Here is a 19,960-nt window from a genome sequence, read left to right on the forward strand (position 1 = left end):
GAGGACAAAAAAAAAAGAAAGCATTTCACCCCTGTCTCAAGAGAAATAGAAACAAATTTCTTTTTAAAAGAACCCTCACCCGCTGACCTAGTTTGGGGCATACCTTATCATTGGGCTCACAGCAAAGATACTTACTGCATCTCAGGAGTGCTGCAATGCCTGAATTACAGCAGAACAGATTTTTTTGTGAATTTGTGAGTGAGTTTAAACTTCCTCAAGGTGATCCTTCCCATAAGGATGTTTTAAACATGAATACCTGGGGTAGGGTTAAAATTGGCGATAGTGGCTGTGATGTGAAAATATATTGGTCTTCCACATAGCTCGACATGTTTCAGCCAAATAGCTGGGTCACAATGGCTTTCTTCAGGACCAGGTTGCTAGGAAAAAATGTAACCAGTGGTCACATGCTCTCTAAGGCATGCAGTATTGGTTCTCATGGTACGTAACTTACGATTTTCACCAACCTTCTCAATACTTAAAGGTGAATATAATAAAAAGGCATTATTCAGACATCATGGTAGCTAATAGCCTGGTAGAAATTATGCATAGCCACTGCAGCGTGCTAGTGCCATGCCACTGTGCCCATCGTGCTTGAGCACATTTCTATTAGTGGTAATAGGGTAACCCTGTGTCCCTCAGAACCTAGGTATTTATGATATATAAAACAAGTAGTTCTGTCGGGGAATAACAATTACTTTGCTCAATGTATATAATAAACCTTGAACTCTCAAATAACAATTACTTTGCTCAATGTACATAATACACCTTGAACTCTCCAATTCCAAAGACATAAATTACAATTTCAATTTAGAAGTTGGCTCAACAATAATTTTCAAGAACCAAAGGGGATAGAAGAGAACACACCATAGAAGCAAGATAAAGGTAAAGTTATTTACTAGAATATCATATACAACAGACAATGAATATGGCTGACAGTGACACATTACATAGACGGCGATGTAAAGGTGACTAAAGTGCAGGATAAGTGACTTGTGGTGATATTTGAGGTCAAAAGTGCTATACATGTATTATCAACATGGGTGACACATAAAACAATGACAATAAAAATGTTATTCTTCTCTGTCCATTCCTTAATGCATGAATATACAACTCAAATGTTATTTTATGTTCGGGTCAGGGAGACTGTATGGACTACTGTGACAGCAACGTCTTGACCCTGGACGGAAGCGCAGTTTGATAAGCATCAAAGGCGGGTCTTCACCAGGACGGGGGAGGGTGGGAAAACAAGTGTTGACAGCTGCAAGGAATAAATACCAGGGTTCCTGTTGGTTAATTCGATAGAGATCCAAAACACAGCAGCTCGCCTTGTCCTTAATAAACCCCCCCGAACACCCTCTAAACCCCTTTTGACTGCGTTGCATTGGCTTTCTGTGAAACAAAGGGTGAAGTTTAAGGTGTGTTGTATTATGCACAAATGTCTTTCGAGAAAAGGCCCTCTATATCTGCTTAGCAAATTCTCACCCTATGTGCCTTCACGGTCCTTGAGATCAAGCGAACAGGCTCTGCTGCAGATACCTAGAGCGAAAAAGGTGAGACAAGGGGACAGAGCACTTTCCATTGCGGGCCCCATGTTGTGGAATACCCTTCCACTTTCCCTGAGACTCTGCAAAGAGCACCTAGCTTTTAGGAGACAGCTGAAAACGTTCTTATTCTAAATCATGGAGATACAGCGACAGGTTGTTTATTTGCTTCTAGGTTGCCAAAGGCGCGGAGATACTCCTTCGGGAGGTGATCCTAGCGCGTTACAAACTCGCAAATAAATAAATAAATAAATGTAACTGGAAGGTAGTCCAATTAGATGAACATGGAGACCTACACCAGGTGGTTGTGGGGTGAAATTTCACATGTCCAGACGGTTGGAGATGAGATGAATTTAAACAACGCCTCCCTCAGGCGATCGTGAAAATTTGAAGAGATGTGTCTTGCTTCTTCCTCCTATTTTTCCTGACCTGTAGTTGTTGGCTTTAGGATTCTGAGCACTTTACCACTGCTGATCAGTGCTAAAGTGCATATGCTCTCAGTGTAAATTGTTATTGTAATTGGTTATCCATGATTTGTATATTTGTTTTACCAGTAGGTCCCTAGTAAAGTATACTGAGTGTGCCAGGGCTGGTAATTCTAATGCTACTAGTGGGCCTGCAGCACTGATTGTGCCACCCACATGAGGAGCGCTGAAAAGAGGTCTCAGGCCTGCCACCGCAGTGCCTGTGTGCAGTTTGCTAACTGCCCTGTTGACCTGGCCAGTGAACCCACTTGCCAGGCCTGACCCTTCCCTTTTCAGAAAACATTGGACATCCCTATGGTAGTGTGTGTAACATGTCCTGATAGTGAAATGTTGCCAATTTCCTTTTTCACTATTGAAAGGCTATCTTGCCCATAGGACAGACTGGGGAATGCTATGTAACATGTTTACCTGCAGATCTTCCCATAGGAGTGAGATAGAAAATTGGAGTCTGGTATCCGTGAACTCAGAATTTAATAACACATCTTTTAGGAAGGATGGTTTTTAAATTCTATGTTTAAAAGTAGCACTTTTAGATAGTGGCTATTTTCTTGTTTAACCTTTCTGTGTGCCTCTGCCTGTTTGTGGATTGACTGTCTGGTTTGAGAGTGACAGGGGCTGGAGTGGCTCCCGGAGTCTGGGTGAGTCAGCACTAGGCTGAATAGACCTATCTGCATTTGGAGTGGTGGGAGGAGTAGCACCTGGGCCTGAATAGGACTGTGCCTGCTTTCTCAATGTGGCTCCACCTCTTGTGGTGCGTCTGCTGACCCTGGCACACACTGACAAAGGAAGAAGTTATGCACTGGCAGAGTGTAACCAGAACAGGTTTGAACTGGGTCCAGGAGTCCTCACACCTACAGAACAAATACTTTTGGGGTATAAATATGAGAGCTGAAACCCCTGAACTTTAGACTACTTTGTGATAAGGAGGAATCACTGAAAAATAAGATCAGCTGAGGAGACTGAGGAGGAGTACTGCCCTTACTGTGTGTCTTGTGTTGGCCTGCAGTTTGCTGTTTCTACTGAGGAGAGGACCAAGGGATTTTGCTGTGTGCTGTGTCCCCTGCTTGAATAAGTAATTTGCTGTGTGCTATGGCCATCTGAAGAAAAGTCTCCAAGGGAGCAGGCCTCCTATTTCTGAAGTCCCAGGCACAAAAGGACTTCACCCCCAGCTTCCCTAAATTTCCTTGCTGGAGTTCCAGTCTGCCAGGAGGGCCTGTAACTGTGTGTGAGGCCTTTTTGCTGTGGGAAGCTGGAAGCGGTACGCAACGAGAGAGAAGCATGACGCTGCCGTAGCAGTTGCTGTCGCATCATCCAGGAAGCGTGTTGCCGCTGCCTCTGTTCTCTGTCGCATCACCGGAGAAGTGTGCCGCCGCCAGAGAGGGTGACGTTGCTTTACCGGAGAAGCGTGTCAAAGGGCTGTCATATCACTGAGGAAGCACGCCTCCGCTGATCACTGCCGCAACACCAGAGAAGCATATTGGCGTCACCGAGGGTGTCTTAGCATCGCCGGAGAAGATTGTCACAGTGCCTGTCGTGGCTCATAAAACACAGAGTTTGCCGCACAGCTGTCGGGCGTGCACGCATCGCCTCTATGTTGTTACATCGCAACAGAGACACCGTTTTGTCTCCTCACACTGGAGCATCCTAACGCATTGAGGCACCATCTTGTTGCATCGGAACCTGAGAGCAGGAAGAATCAACGCATCGTCTCTGTTTTGCGATGAGCATCCAGGTACTTTGACACTGAAGTGTCGCATTTATCATCTACAAGTTTATTTTTGCAACAACATTTTTAAAGACATTCTACTAAGTAACTGTATGTTGGAATTTTGTCGTATTGGTTTTGTTTAGTTTAGATAAAGATATTTTATTTCTGTAATTGGTGTGGTGTCCCTTTGTGGTGTTTTCACTGTTTTACTGTGAGTGTTGGCACAAGTACTTTACACATTGCCTTTGAGATAAGCCTGTCTGCTCGTGCCAAACTACCAAGGGGTGAGCAGGGGTTATCTAAAGAGTGTATCCCCTTACCCTGACTAGAAGCAAGGGTCCCTATTTGGTCAAAGGTACCTACCTCTGCCAACTAGAGACCTCAGTTCTAACAGTCTCACATCATGAATTCCCTTGCTCCCAAGCGATTAAAGAGAGGCCCGATAAGAAGAACCAATACCTGCTTCAACTGTAGCCTTAACAAGAAATGCTGCACCCTGATACTTGCAGCAAGAGTGTGGAGACAGACACCCATCTTCTTTCAAACCTTAAACTGTTGCGTAAAAAAAAAGGAACTACAGTGGTGCATCAGAAGTGCCAATTCATAATTTTTCCATCATCAACTGGACACAGCCTTCATCCATCCCAAAAAACTCTCTTTGAACTGGTCTGTTAGACGTGGCTTGTCTGGCAGGTTTATCCCCAGACTTTTTGCTTTTTGATCTCCTGTTTTGGACCCTATCTTTGTTGTTTTTATGAATTTGGGTACTTTACCACTGCTGATCAGTGCTAAAGTGCATATGCTCTCCTTATAAATTGTATTTATGGATTGGTGATTCCAAGATTGGTATATTTTATTAACTGGTGAGTCCCTAGTACGGTGCACTGTGTGTGTCCAGGGCCTGTAAATCAAATGCTGCTAGTGGGCCTGCAGCACTGATTGTGCCACCCACATGAGCAGTCTGTAAATGTAACTCAGACCTGCCTCTGCAGTGTCTGTGCACAGTTTGGTACTGTCATGTTGACCTGGCAAGTACACCCATTTGCCAGGCACTATTCTTCCCTTTTCTTAATATGTGAGTGACCCCTAAGGTAGGCCCAAGGTACCCCTGTGGGCAGGGTTCAGTGTATGTGAAAGGTAGGACATGCCAAATTAGTTTTTTACTATTGAAAGGCAGATTATCTGTCCAATAGGATGAAATTGGAGTTTATTTATAACATCTTGTGAATATGAATTCACATTGTGACTAGATAGAAAGATGGAGTTTAGTATGCCTGAACTCAGAATATAAAAATGCATCTTTTAGTAAAAAAGATTTTCATATTTTCTGTTTGAAAATACCACTTTTAGAAAGTAGGTATGTTCTTGCTTAGCCATCCTGTATGCCTCTGCTGGTTTGTGCATTGGCTGTCTGGCTTTGGAGTGACAGGGGCTGGGAAGGTGCATTCTCTCAGACATCCCAACGATGGGGGGATTGATGTGAGTCAGGGCTGGGCTCAATAGACCTGGGCTGCATTCAGAGTAGGTGGAGGAGTTCTCACTAGCACCTGAAAGGGCCCATTCTGCATTTAGAGGGGTGGGAGGAGATTTTCCTTGCACCTAAATAGACCCTCTGTGCATTACACAATTTTATCTCCACCTCCTGCCAGGCAGCTGCACCAGAGAGGACAGAGCGGGACAGAGCTGGTTTTGGCTGGGCAAAGAGCTCCTCAGCCACTAGAGAACAAAGGAATTTGTGCTATAAAAAGTGGGGTTCAGACCCCTGAACTTTAGAGAACTCGCTGGAATCAAGGAACCTGCCAAGATGAAGAGCTGGAAGAGCTGCCAGGATGAGTACTGCCTCTTTGCTGTGTTGTTGCTTTGTTGGGCAGACATGGCTTGGCAGTTCGGTCTGGACTGTTCCCATGAGGCACAGGGTCCAGACTGATTTGCATATGGCCATGTCTGAACTGGGGTGGCTTGGTGAGCAAAATAACGATGGATTAAACCCAGATCTGTGACTGGGGGTGAATGTTTTGGCATTGTGCAACATTCCGTCCATCATCTTGTCTGTTTTGCTGTTCACCCTACGTGGGAAGGTATGCCCAGACGTGGGTCCAGTGCTCAATAAGCCACTGGAGTCAAGCTATCCTGGCTGAAGACTGCTGATAGCCAGAAACCGGTCCTAGGATGCTTGATTCCGGTCCAGGGAAGACATGGCTTGGCAGTTCGGTCTGGACGGTTCCCATGAGGCAAAGGGATAAGACTGATTTGCATATGGCCATGTCTGAACTGGGGTGGGTTGGTGAGCAAAATAACGATGGATTAAACCTAGATCTGTGACTGTGGGTGAATGCTTTGCCATTGTGCAACATTCCGTCCATCATCTTGTGTGTTTTGCTGTTCACCCTATGTGGGAAGGGTATGCACAGACGTGGGTCCCATGCTCAATAAGCCACTGGAGTCAAGCTATCCTGGCTGAACACGGCTGTAAGCCAGAAACCAATCCTAGGATGCTTGATTCCGGTCTAGGGAAGACATGGCTTGGCAGTTCGGTCTGGACTGTTCCCATGAGGCACAGGGTCAAGACTGATTGCATATGGCCATGTCTGAACTGGGTGTGGTTGCTGAGCAAAATAACGATGGATTAAACCCAGATCTGTGACTGGTGGTGAATGTTTTGCCATTGTGCAACATTCCGTCCATTATCTTGTGTGTTTTGCTTTTCACCCTTTGTGGGAAGGGTATGCCCAGACATGGGTCCCGTGCTCAATAAGCCACTGGAGTCAAGCTATCCTGCCTGAAGATGGCTGATAGCCAGAATGCTTGATTCCGATCCAGGGAAGACATGGCTTGGCAGTTCGGTCTGGACTGTTCCCATGAGGCACAGGGTCAAGACTGATTTGCATATGGCCATGTCTGAACTGGGGTGGCTTGGTGAGCAAAATAACGATGGATTAAACCCAGATCTGTGACTGGGGGTGAATGTTTTGCCATTGTGCAACATTCCGTCCATCATCTAGTGTGTTTTGCTGTTCACCCTGTGTGGGAAGGGTATGCCCAGACATGGTTCCCATGCTCAATAAGCCACTGGAGTCAAGCTATCCTGGCTGAAGACGGCTGACAGCCAGAAACCGGTCCTAGGATGGTTGATTCCGGTCCAGGGAAGACATGGCTTGGAAGTTCGGTCTGGACTGTTCCCATGAGGCACAAGGTCAAGACTGATTTGCATATTGGCATGATGTCTGAACTGGGGTGGCTTGGTGAGCAAAATAACGATGGATTAAACCCAGATCTGTGACTGGGGGTGAATGTTTTGCCATTGTGCAACATTCCGTCCATCAGTTGTGTGTTTTGCTGTTCACCCTCTGTGGGAAGGGTATGCCCAGACGTGAATCCCGTGCTCAATAAGCCACTGGAGTCAAGCTATCCTGGCTGAAGACGGCTGATAGCTAGAAACCGGTCCTAGGATGCTTGATTCCGGTCCAGGGAAGACATGGCTTGGCAGTTCGGTCTGGACTGTTCCCATGAGGCACAGGGTCAAGACTGATTTGCATATGGCCATGTCTGAACTGGGGTGGCTTGGTGGACAAAATAACGATGGATTAAACCCAGATCTGTGACTGGGGGTGAATGTTTTGCCATTGTGCAACATTCCGTCCATCAGCTTGTGTGTTTTGCTGTTCACCCTATGTGTGAAGGGTATGCCCAGAGGTGGGTCCCATGCTCAATAAGCCACTGGAGTCAAGCTATCCTGGCTGAAGACGGCTGATAGCCAGAAACCGATCCTAGGATGCTTGATTCTGGTCCAGGGAAGACATGGATTGGCAGTTCGGTCTGGACTGTTCCTATGAGGCACAGGGTAAAGACTGATTTGCATATGACCATGTCTGAACTGGGGTGGCTTGGTGAGCAAAATACCGATGAATTAAACCCAGATATGTGACTGGGGGGTGAATGTTCTGCCATTGTGCAACATTCCGTCCATCGTCTTGTGTGTTTTGCTGTTCACCCTATGTGGGAAGGGTATGCCCAGACATGGGTCCCATGCTCAATAAGCCATTGGAGTCAAGCTATCCTGCCTGAAGACGGCTGAAAGCCAGAAACCGGTCCTAGGAGGCTTGATTCCGGTCCAGGGAAGACATGGCTTGGCATTTCGGTCTGGCAGTGCGTCTTCGGAGCTATACTGCCCCTAATCAATCAATCCACGTCCTGTGGGGTCCCACAGGGTTCCTCCCTCTCCCCACTATTGTTCAACCTTTACATCAGGCCCCTGATTCACTCTCTTAAAGCCAGGGGAACCACTGTCTTCAATTATGCTGACAATCTTCAGCTTGTGTTCTCGCTGGAGTCTCCTAGTGCTGCCGCTGAATTCCAATCCACAATGCTTCACATCCAGCATTGGATGGATGTGAATCAATTGAAGCTCAACCCTGGCAAGACAGAGCTGGTGCTGCCTGGGAAGAGCTCCACACACTGGGGATCTCATTTTTGGCCAGCAGAATTAGGTTCACCCGCAGTCCCTTCACTATCTGTGAAGAGTCTTGGGGTTACTATAGACTCCGATCTAACTCTGAGAGGACAGGTGGGCAGCGTGGTTTCTACCAGCCTTTTCCAGCTTCGTAAAATTAGGAAAATTTCAAACTTGTTTTCCTATCCAGCTCTGGTTCAAGTGATCATTGCCCTGGTACTTTCACGCCGGGGCTACTCTAGTTCCCTGTACACTGGCCTCCCTCAGGGCCTGCTTAACCACCTCCAAATGGTTCAGAATCAGGCTACAAGACTGATCTATAAACAGCCAAAACTGCAATCGGCCAGGCCTTTACTGGTCAAACTACACTGGCTGCCCATTGTACATCGTGCCACCTTTAAGACAGGCTGCATAGTCTTCAAAACACTGCACTGTACGAGTCCAAAATGTCTTAATAGTCGGATCACCAAATATGCCCCCATACGTAACCTCTGATCTGCCCACCACCATCTTCTTACCACCCCTACCATCAAATTAAAAAGGCAGGGTGGACGCAGGTTTTCTTACTTGGCACCTAGGCTCTGGAACTCATTCACATTCCCAGTTAGGAACTGCAACAACTTACTGGGCTTCAGGAAGGCCTTGAAGACATGGCTTTTCGTGCAACCCTATTAATTTTGGCCTGTTGCATCAACACTCATCCGATTAGCACCATGAAACCTTTGGTGACCGTGCGCTTTATAAATTCTTCCTAACATGACATACCATAACATAACTATTCGCAAAAACAGGGAGCAAGGCGAAACTGTGGCAAAAAAGGCTATAGACTTGGCTGGCTCATTGGTTTCGGACTACTCCTTTTCCCCTAAGCTGGATGGAGGTGAAGCAGTGGCTGGAGGAGCACCCTTGGGTGCTTCGGGTTGGGAAATCCTGAAAAAATTACGCTCTCTATCATTTATCAGAGCATCATGGCTCATCGGGAGGAGACTCGAGTAGAGAGCTCACATACTCAAGAAGCATGCCAAAAACTTGCAAAACTCAGTACGCAGGGTAGCAAAGACCTGTTCAGAATTTGCAGCCAGGATCGGGGAGGCTTAAACCCGACACTTGAGGACAAGCTTGCTGCGCAAAAAATTCTTACTGACTCCTTGAAAGGTCAGAAGGAAGATACAATTTGGAAGTTGATTGACTTGGAGAAGCATTCAAAGAGGAACAATTTGCATGTTCCTGGCATTCCAGAGGGTATGGAGGGTGCAAACATCCGGAATTTTATGTCTGAACTCTTCTCGGAGGCATTCCCCGAATTTACACAATGGGACTGGAAAGTGGAACTACAAGGGCCCATATATTTCCTCTTTATCACGCAAAAAAAGGGACAATCTATTGTCAAACCCAGGGCTATCCTGATCTGTCTTAATAATTGTTGGGCCCAAGAAGCAATATATGACTTAGCCAAGCCACATAGGAAAAGAGCAGGAAAGGGCTGCGAATACTTTGTGAAACTCGAATTTTGCTCCAACCAGCCAAATTAAAAGTTATATTTAAGGAGGTTAGACACATTTTTTCTTTTCTGAAATTCTCGCGAAAGAGTTCCTGCAATCAATTCAAGGTGGATATCCAAATATAATCTTCTTTTTGCAGACTCCTTGATGTTCACTTGAGGCTACTTTACTGCTAGGATTAGGTCTCTTATGCATGTGGGCTGTTTTTCTTATCTTCATTCTCTTTTTGTGTGAGGGACACAGGGAGGGGCTGGCAGCTGGCTCTCCATCACTGAGAACCTTCTGTCCTTATGCCTCATTTAGGGGGAGGGAGGGGGAGGTAGAAGGAGGGGTGGAGGTTGAGTGGGTGAAGGGGGAAAGAGGTGGGTGCAGATGTTGCTGTTTTTCACGGGTTGTCGTGGCATTTCTATTTATGCAAGAAAAAATGAAATGATCACTATTATTATGTATTCTTATTGGTACTATGTGGCAACATCTGATATGATTCATGTTTACCACAAGGATGAGGGTAAATTGCATGTTTGTTCATTGAACATATGTGGTCTGAACGATAGGAAAAAGAGAGGCATGCTGGCCAATATTCGACAATGTATGCATATTGATTTGCTATGTATTCGAGAGACCCATATACCCTGGAGCAAGCACGGATGGTTGAACGATTTAGGTCTTTACCTGTTAGCTTGCTCTTGACAGGATACAATAACGAAAGGGATGGCTATATTAGCAAAGCAAGGCATTGGGGTTTGTAAGTGAGCCAAAGAAGATAGTGTGGGATGCTGGGTTATTATTGATAATGCCCCTGTATCAATTTGCTCTATCTATGGATCTACCTTAGACAATCCGTCCGTTTTGAACTACCTAAGTGTAGAATTTTCTTTATGGACACACCCTGTGATGTTTTGTGGAGAACTCAACATACATTTAGACAGTCATTTTTATCTGAATGGGGAATTCCCATACCTAGGAAGAAAAGGTAGAACTTTTAAGGTTCTTCATGGACTATTCTTGGAGCACAGCCTGGCTGATGTGTGACATAGACACAGACAAGATGATCCAGGATTTACCTTCTATTCTGCCCCTCAGAATAAATTAGTCCTTTTGGACTTCTTCCTTACCTCCAATCAAATGGCTGAGACAGTAAAAATTGAGATCTTCCCGTGGCTTATTTCAGATCATAATTCGTTAGTGGTAGAAATACCACTAAACAGTATTTTAAGACCTCAGAGGCAGTGGACTTTCGATAGAAAGCTACTGCTGGATCAGTTATATTTTGAACATATGGCCAAGTGGATTAGGGAATTGTTTGTTATTATTAGGAATACAGCTTCTGAAATTATTGTTTGGGATGCTTTTAAAGCAGGTGTACACTGTGAGACACTCAGCTTTTCTATTTCTCAGAAGGTAGTAAAGAAGAAAATCAGGAAATGGGTGGAACAGATGAGAATGGTTGAGATTGGGCTTATGAGGAAAATAGCGGAGGCCAAAATACAGAAGAATGTCCACAGCTAATTGCCATCGCCAAATGTAAAATACACCAGCACTTCAGTGAAGAATTAGCGGCCAAGTATGTACAGCATACAGCTGAAACATATGAACTTGGAGAAAACACTGGGAGGATTCTGGTGAAGCGCTTACAGCAGCGGGAAGTCTCAAACCGAATTTGTAGGATTAAAGACCATTTAGGTCAGGTAAAGGATTCCCCTACAGAAATCCTGAATGTATTCCAAAACTATTATAAGCAACTCTACACTGGGGAAGGCACTATGTCAAGGGGAGAATCTCCAGAAGAATTTTTCAAAGACCTAGAAACAACAGAGGCTACCCCTGAACGAAACGTGGACCTTGCAGCTCTGATCACTATGGAAGAAGTGGAAGGTGCTATAACTTCCTTAGCTTCTGGTAAGGCGGTGGGTCCGGACGGCATCTAACTGGAATTTTGTAGAACATTCCAGCAAACATTCCGGCAAGATATTATGTCTTTATTTCAATCAACCCAAAGGGGCTTTATTCCTGATTCGTGGCTTAAGACAAGTATAGTTGTATTTGGAAAAAAGAAAAGCCTGAACTTAGTCTTCATACAGGCCCTGTTCACTCATTAATTGTGATAGCAAGATCTATTCCAAAATAATAGCTTCCAGATTAGGAAAGGTTATCACTCCCTTGGTCTCATTGCGTCAGCATGGGTTTATTCCAGGGAGGGATACAGTAGATCATGTTAGACGTATCTTTGCCCTTCTGGAATGGGCTCAGGCCATGGAATCACCACTAGGGATTATCCTGATGGACGCCGAGAAAGCGTTTGACAGGGTCACCTGGCGGTTCTTGTGGCCTGGTCTGTCTTACGATGGATGGGGTTGTGCCCTGAATTCATTCAAGCTGTCAAGATACTTTATTCTTCTCCGGAGGCTGTGTTTCGTATCTCGGGGCAGAAGTCGAACCTATTGAATATTAGTAGAGGTACTAGACAGGGGTTTCCGTGCTCTCCCCTGCTTTTTGCTCCATACATAGATCTGTTCCTAAAACAAATGATAGCTGAGCATGAATATTAAGCCAGTTAGAGTCAATGGTACTGAGTATAGGACATTGGCATTTGCAGATGACATTGCGATACTTACTAGTGATGTCACTCTGGCATTTCCAGAAGTGAAGGTTTTGGCAGAACAGTTTGGTGCCCTCTCAGGATATAAATTAAACATTGATAAAACACAGATTCTTCATTCTGATAGTATGCTCCCTGTAGGTCTTCCAATTGTTTCTGAAGCAACGTATCTGGGGAGTAAGATTACACCAGTCGTAGACCAAATCCCCAAATTTAATATTGTACCAATGATAGATACTGTCAATAGAAAATTGGAGAGGCTAGATCATTTACATCTCTCTCTGCAGGGCCGAAGTAATGCTATTGAAATGTTGGTCTTACAAAATTTTTATATCTTTTTAGGACTGTTCCTCTGGAATTTTCTCTATCTTGCTTAGCAAAGGTAGAGAGGATCTGCTGTAGATTTCTGTGGGGATACCGCAGACCAAGAAGAGCAGCTAAACGGAAGATGCTTCCAAGACTTCGCGGGTGGGTTAGGCTGTCCCCAACTTCCTTTTACATTATTGGCCATCTATTTTGCAACATATGGGGATCCTCTTAGTTGGGGACAAGGCTGAAATCATATCAGTTGCCAGACCGACTATATATGAAATAGGGCTGGGTAATGAGACAAAGGGCTGTCTTGTTAGGATACTAGAACCCAGCTACTATAAAAAGACTACATTTAAAATACTCAAAGCAGCTTACAAAGTCTGGAGTCAGGTAGGGCGCAAACTGAAGATCTCAAATCTGAATGTGTTTACTCCATTCTCAGCTTGTGGTACCTGCCACTAATTTTTCAGGATCAAACTATGTTTAGGTGGGGGAACAAAGGCATCTATTCCCTGGGTGATCTTTGGGGTAAGGGTCAACTTGCCTCATTTACAAGTTTACAGGAAAGGTTAGATCTGTCTAAACAAAACTTCTTTAAATATTTGCAGTTCCGGAGCTTTTTGTGTGGAAATGCCCTGGGGCCAGTTTAACATTTTGAAAAGATTTCCCTGGTGGAAATAATTTGAATCAAATCCTGTATAGGTAATTGAACAAACTTTGCTGGAAACTCTTTCTGATGATATCGGTGTTCAGAATGCAAAATGGGAGAGAAGGCTGGGGAAGGATGGAATAAGGATTGAGGATGCATTGGAATTATCAAATCAGAATAACTGGAAGTCATAGAAGTCAACATTTCATGTCAGTTTTTGATCTCTATTTCACTCCAGCAAAGATAACTAAATGGGGAGGAATGAGGGGTGGGGGGAATGTATCCGGTGTGGGATGCTGGCGGCCGATATTGTGGACATGTTTTATTCATGCCCTAGGTTGAGCATATTTTTAGAGGATGTTGACCACCATGATAAGAAAGTCAAACAAACAACAACTAGCAAGCAATCTGGGGAGCTTGTGTTTAATTTAATTAAATATTTAAAAGTAAATGTAAAGAATCCTTGAGTGAGGATTCAGAATAAGGTTACTCCATGTTGCATAGATTTTGTAAGCAACACAAGGTATGATTCACAATGGTAAAGGTGCACTTTTGGTGTTACTTTACTTTTGTAGTGTACATTTTCAAAACTAGTAATCTTTCCATCCGTATCTTTATGAGTAGTAAATTTGAGATTAGTAAGTAACTTCTATTATTTTACAAGAAGATACTACTGGTTAGGTACTACTCACAAAGTTAGTTATTTACTACTTATAAAGTTACTGCTAGTACAGTTATATAAGTTCTGTTGTGGCCAATTAGTCATGGAAGTAGAGGTCATCCTCAGACTCAGGGAGTTCATCATCTAACACACTTGAGTCTGGCCAATTGTCCTCATCCTCTACCTGTGCTCTTTGAGAAACAGTGTAATCTTGTGATATGAAGAGTAAGTTCATTTTAATCATGGTCAATCTCCCCACATTTTGAGGTGAGAGACTGGTCCTTCTGACTTTAACAACTGCACTACCTGCACTGAACACACACTTAGAAGACACGCTGGCTACCGGACAAGCCAGATACTTTATTGCCAGCCATTGTTGCATCCTCCCATACGAATAGACCAATGGATTTTGTTTTTTTGATTGAGGTAGACCTCTTTTGGGTTATCCAATTAATCTTCTGAATGGGCATCGGTACTGCCACTTGCACAAAATATGTTGTCTATGTCTGTATAAGTCCTGACACTTGAAACCAAGCCATTGCAGAGGTTGAGTCAAAATCTTCTTTTGTTTGTGTTACTGGAGTTGATGGTGATGATGGTGTTGGCTACGAGACAACAACTCTTCCCTCTCTGAAGGTTGAAGGCTACATGCCAGAACATCTGCCCAGGCCTCAAACATTCAGCTGTTCTATTTCCAGGTCTTTCGTTTGATCAACAATACAAGTCTTGTAAAGTAAAAAAGTCCCTTCTGAAAAAATAATGAAAGTAGCCATGATTTATTCTACAGTAGCTCAAGTATTTTGGCAGATATGTACTCTTTGGTGGGCACACTTTCTATTTGCAGCCTCGGATTAAAGCCAAGTGAAAGATTTAGCCCTGAACCCACTCATATGCTTCTTCTTTCACACTGAGATACCTTTATATCACCTTTTTCAACTGGGCTTGTACCAGATAGAACTACCCGATCTTTTATCAATATTAATAGAAAATGGTTTTGAAAAGTGGAAGAAAAGGATTTTACAACACACTGGCTACACAAAATGGCCAACAGCCACATTTTCACAATAACAAGCAGGAAGGCACAGACACCAAAGAACACATGGAGGACTATGGCAAAAGCACAATGGCTACAGAAAATGGCTACCATGCCACATGGCCACCAGGGGAAAAGGCATAGACAACAAACAAAAAATGCAGGCCTACGGCCAAATCAGAGCAAACTGGCTACAAAAATGGCCACCATACCACATGGCCACCAAAGGTGAAGTAATGGAACACACAAAATGTATGCCTGTCACATGCTCACCACAACAAGCTAGAAAGCATCGACAATAAAGAACACATGCAGGTCGCTGGCAAAAGCATACTGGCTACACAAAATGACCACCAGGCCACATGGCATGCAGAACAAAGTCAAAAGGGTGGCCTATGGCAAATACACACACACACACACACACTGGCCACAAAAAAGTGTCCATGTTGTCATTGTGTTGCTCGAACGGAAAACAAATTTCACTATGTGGCGATTGGTTAAAGAGCATTGCGGAATTGCCAAATTCCTCCAATTCCGTATTCAGAATGAAAAATTCCACCGGGCCTAGTTTGATTATGAATGTTCGAAAAGATGTGTTAAAAAGGAAGGATGAGTTACTTCAGTGTGAGTATGGGTGTTACTGTACAAGACATCATGCAGATCATAGGACGTTCTGAAGCTCTTTACCCCTTGAATGATTTTCAGTAGTTTTCTGGCCTACATCTACATTTTGTTTCACATGATATAACAAGTTACTAACAGACTATTTCATATATGTTTCATGCTGGTTCTTTTTCTGCAGATGCACTGCTTGTGTACCACAGTTAATTTTTACCAACACAGCACCTTTGGCCGTACCCAGTGTGGGCTTGGCCGCCCACAGGGATTGGGTACTACAAGGCCCTATGTCCAACCTCACACTGCACATTACCAAAGGTCATGCCAGGCTCAGGGCAGACCAACCAGGTGGAGTTGGGAGCAAGGCATGGCCCCACGCATGGTCAAAGACCATTTGCGGGATTGGGATAGTAAGTTATGGTAAAAAAAATACTTTACGTTAAAAAAAGGAGAAATTCGCAGAAAAATAGAAGCTCCAACTTATGCTATAGTTAGTTATGGATATAGTGGTTTCCTTTATAGAAAAGACATAAAAATTCACAGAAAAACCAAAAGTGGAAATTAAAATATAGTTAGGTGGGAAGGGCAGTTGCCTCATTTCATTTGAAACCAAAAGAAGCACTGAAATTCACTGGTGATAGTTAACCAAAGTCACTATAACTTGTGTCATGGGTAACTATAATCCACACTCTCAAAATGCACTACTTATTACATTACTCATGACATGGCCAATGACAGCATTGATGACATTCTTGATAACATCTGCAACTATATGATTTATGGCAAAAATGCTTCGAGGGGGCACCAGTCATAGTTACTCAATGGTTCAAGTTATAGGTACTCTAGTTAACTTTAACTGGTGAATTTTAGTGGTTTGATATGCATCTGCAACAATCCAGGATGCTTAGTATGCATTATATTTTGTGAATCTTAGTTGGTTCTTATGTAACAGTTTATATTTTCCTCTAGACTTTTCAATTGTTTTCTCACCACAACATATTTCAAAGATTGAGCCTTACTGAAAATTGCTATTGAACTTTCTTCCACAAAATTTCCAATATCCTTATATTCCTTAAAAAGATTCCAAAACGTTTGAAATATCTTTCCAATTTTTGTGCTTAGTTGGGACTTAACCAAAACCAGGATGAAAGGGCTTACATACATGCAGTATGAAACATTTTTTCCAGCTCCTAAAAGAGATTTGGAACTCCATACACAATCATTATTTGGAAATGGCTTTTTGTAGGCTTCCTTCCAAAGGGACATTTTGTAGACATCCTTGCAAATAGTAAATCAGTATGAGATAATTACTGTTAGTGAATTCAGAGTGGGGTGGTAAGCCAGTCACAAAAGGCAAGGTGTGTCTTTGGGACCCCTTCCCCTTTCTAAATGTAAAATAAAGAAAATTGTTGGGATTAGACAATCATTAGGGGGGGGCACTGAACACTCTAAAACAAACATTTCACAGAAAGAAAACTTTCATTTTTAAATGAAACACCCAAAACTGCATTAAAAAGGTTTCCTTTAATTTAAGGTGATCGAATTCATGGTTGTGTGCTGGCCACCTCAGTATTCATAAGGTAGGTTGAATTAAAAGTTTGAAAACGAATTTGTTAATGCATAGATCAGTTTGTAAATTTCATCACTGGTCACAAAAAATACTGGCCACAAATTGCGACCAGTTTTTCATTACCAGTATTTAGTACATGGGGACATTGTCCCTTGCAGAAGCAGCTGCACCATCTTTCACCTCTAAAACCAATTTAAAAAAAAAGAAATTGATGGTGGTGGATGCATAAATTAGAGAAACCAAAGCCTAATGGCATTTCTTACATTCTCCTAAAAAATACTGGACTGTGCTATTTAATAAAAAGAATTATCAAAATCAAAAAGCGTATTTAGCATACAGCGTATCTTAGTTGAAATTATATTCAGCAATTGCCCTCCTGACCATACCCATGCTAAAGATATTTTCTTGAAAACTAATGTTCACTTTACCTCTCTTGAATTGCGTAGTCACCAAAAACCTTTTGAGTATGTAAATTATGTAATGCACTAGTACTACTTCTATACTAACGACTGTTTTCACTAACATTCAGGTCAAGATCACAGCCTAAGCCTTCACTGTCTCTTATGTGTGGAGTTCTCTACCACGAATGCTGAAATGGGTAATATCTATTACTAAATGTGAGGAGAAAAGGGAACAAACAAGAAGATGCTCCAGAAAGCACATGCTAAGACAAAAACACACTTACGGACTAAGGATCTGATCTATAGTTTGACTGAGAGGGTACTCCATTGCAATGGCAACAATGTACCATGTCGGACAAAATGTTGGTCTGGTCTGCCCATCATATTTTGTGTCAGGCATCTGACTAGGTTTATGCTGACAGACTAAAACGTGCCCTGTTGGTGTAAACCCTCCTCTGATGGGAATACAAGCCATCAGAGTTAGGCCATCTGACGGTCAACCCTCTTTGAAGTAAGTGGTCAGATGCCTGTAAATATCTATCACTGCCAGGAACTTCATGTAGCTGAATTTCAGTAAAATGTAAAATATTACCCCAATCCCTTTGTAGAACACATCCAATGGATTGGGGCCATTCGTGTTTTCTTTTCCAAAAACTAACTACTACTTTGGGAGTGTCATGGACGATGTGACAGAGCCAATTTAGATCTCTTCCTTTTTTTTATAAAGTGCTTGCTTAAATATTCTTTTATTTGTTTGTTTTTTAAAGTGTGAAGACATGCACAGACGTATTAGTATCATGTCTGCCTCCTCTATGTAGGATGACCTATTTTGTTAAGGTCTCTGCCATAATAACATAGATGCGTACAGTGATATAAGAGCAAATTATCAATATGCACATCAAGATTACACAGTTATTACCAAATTTGCTTTGTCTCATTGACCTTTTGTGTCTCCAAATGCTGCTTATTTTAAAAACATGGTATAAAATTGCCGATCAAATACTGTAAAATCCCAGGTTCCTGACTGTACTTTGGATGGGCTTTGCAACAGAACTATCAAGTCAGATGCAACACTAGTTTGCAGCAACAACCAGCCTCAGTCAGTGGGCTGGCTGGGAAGCATGCAGAGAAGTGGGCTTCAGCCAGAAATTGCATATGTTCCCGGGCATGGTCAGTGAAAGGGAATACCTAAATAGCTATTTTTACAGGGAGAATTCTTGCTATTTTCTTCTTCTGATTAATAATAGCATAGCACTTAGAAACAATGATGAAGTGCAATGATACAAGGAACTTGCTATCCATGTTAAGCAATTGTCATATTGTTTTGCTGGCCATGTAATGCATTACTATATTTATTTTTTATTCTGTATGATTACTGTGAGAAGGTCATCCTTTGTGCCCTGTTCTCCCCCATTTTCTGACTGATACTCGTGGTAAGTGACTCTGACTGTACCCGGGGATCTCTGATGGAAAAAGTATATGGTAATTAGGTAAAATTACAATTGGCAATGACAGGCCCTGTAAGTCCCTAGTATATAATAGGGCAGGGGGGATTCGAACTACCTATACGTCCCTATTATATAATTATATAATAGGGCATGGGGTTTAGAGGCCCAGTAGATGTCCCACACTGGTGTGTGCACTGCTATGTGCTCACTATCATTTTCAAAGGCCGTCCTACTCTGCAAACAAACTCGATTTTGGTGGTACAGGTACTTCCAAAATGGCGATCTACCGTATGTTTAGATATGTCACTCCGCAATGAGCTACCCAAGTGGCTTAGTTTAGCCGGCTCTCACTTCAAAGAATAGAAGATCTACACCTTGAATGTTAAAGTGCTGTGTTTTGTAGAACAAGAATATGCCACACTTTGGAAGAAGCTGTCATGCTGTCGGGTGACACCCTGCACATTATTGGACAGGGTTGCCCCCCTTCTTGTAACCCCAGATTATTGAACAAATATGTGAGCGTTGCCGAGCAACTCAGCTCTAGTTCTACTTCTGAATTTGTATTTGCTGCCTGAAACTAGAAGAAGAAGGATTGCCCTGCTAGCACCCTTGTCTGCCCCACACTGGATTGGTCCCTGAAAGACTGGGCCTGTTGCACATTTGGAACTACAACCTTGCGGACTTTGCCTTGCTTCAAAAAGCATTAAGGAGTGGACTCCCTGAAAGCAACAGGTTAACAGAGCTTCCCTGCACCATCTCCCACAGTTCAGTTCAGTTCAGTTCAAAAAGCTTTATTCGGTTTGTATTACACAACCATATAAGCTGAACAATAAAATACAAAATAAAATATGATTACTCATTTTCTGAATAATCATCATGGTGAACTCCACTTTCTAAATAATTTATAAGAAATGATTGCACGAACCGATCCTCATAGTAACTTAGTGCTCTTACACTATTATATATAAATATTTCAAAAAAAT

This window comes from Lissotriton helveticus, chromosome 2_1 (assembly GCF_964261635.1).
Source record: "Lissotriton helveticus chromosome 2_1, aLisHel1.1, whole genome shotgun sequence".
In the NCBI taxonomy this organism is placed as follows: Eukaryota; Metazoa; Chordata; class Amphibia; order Caudata; family Salamandridae; genus Lissotriton; species Lissotriton helveticus.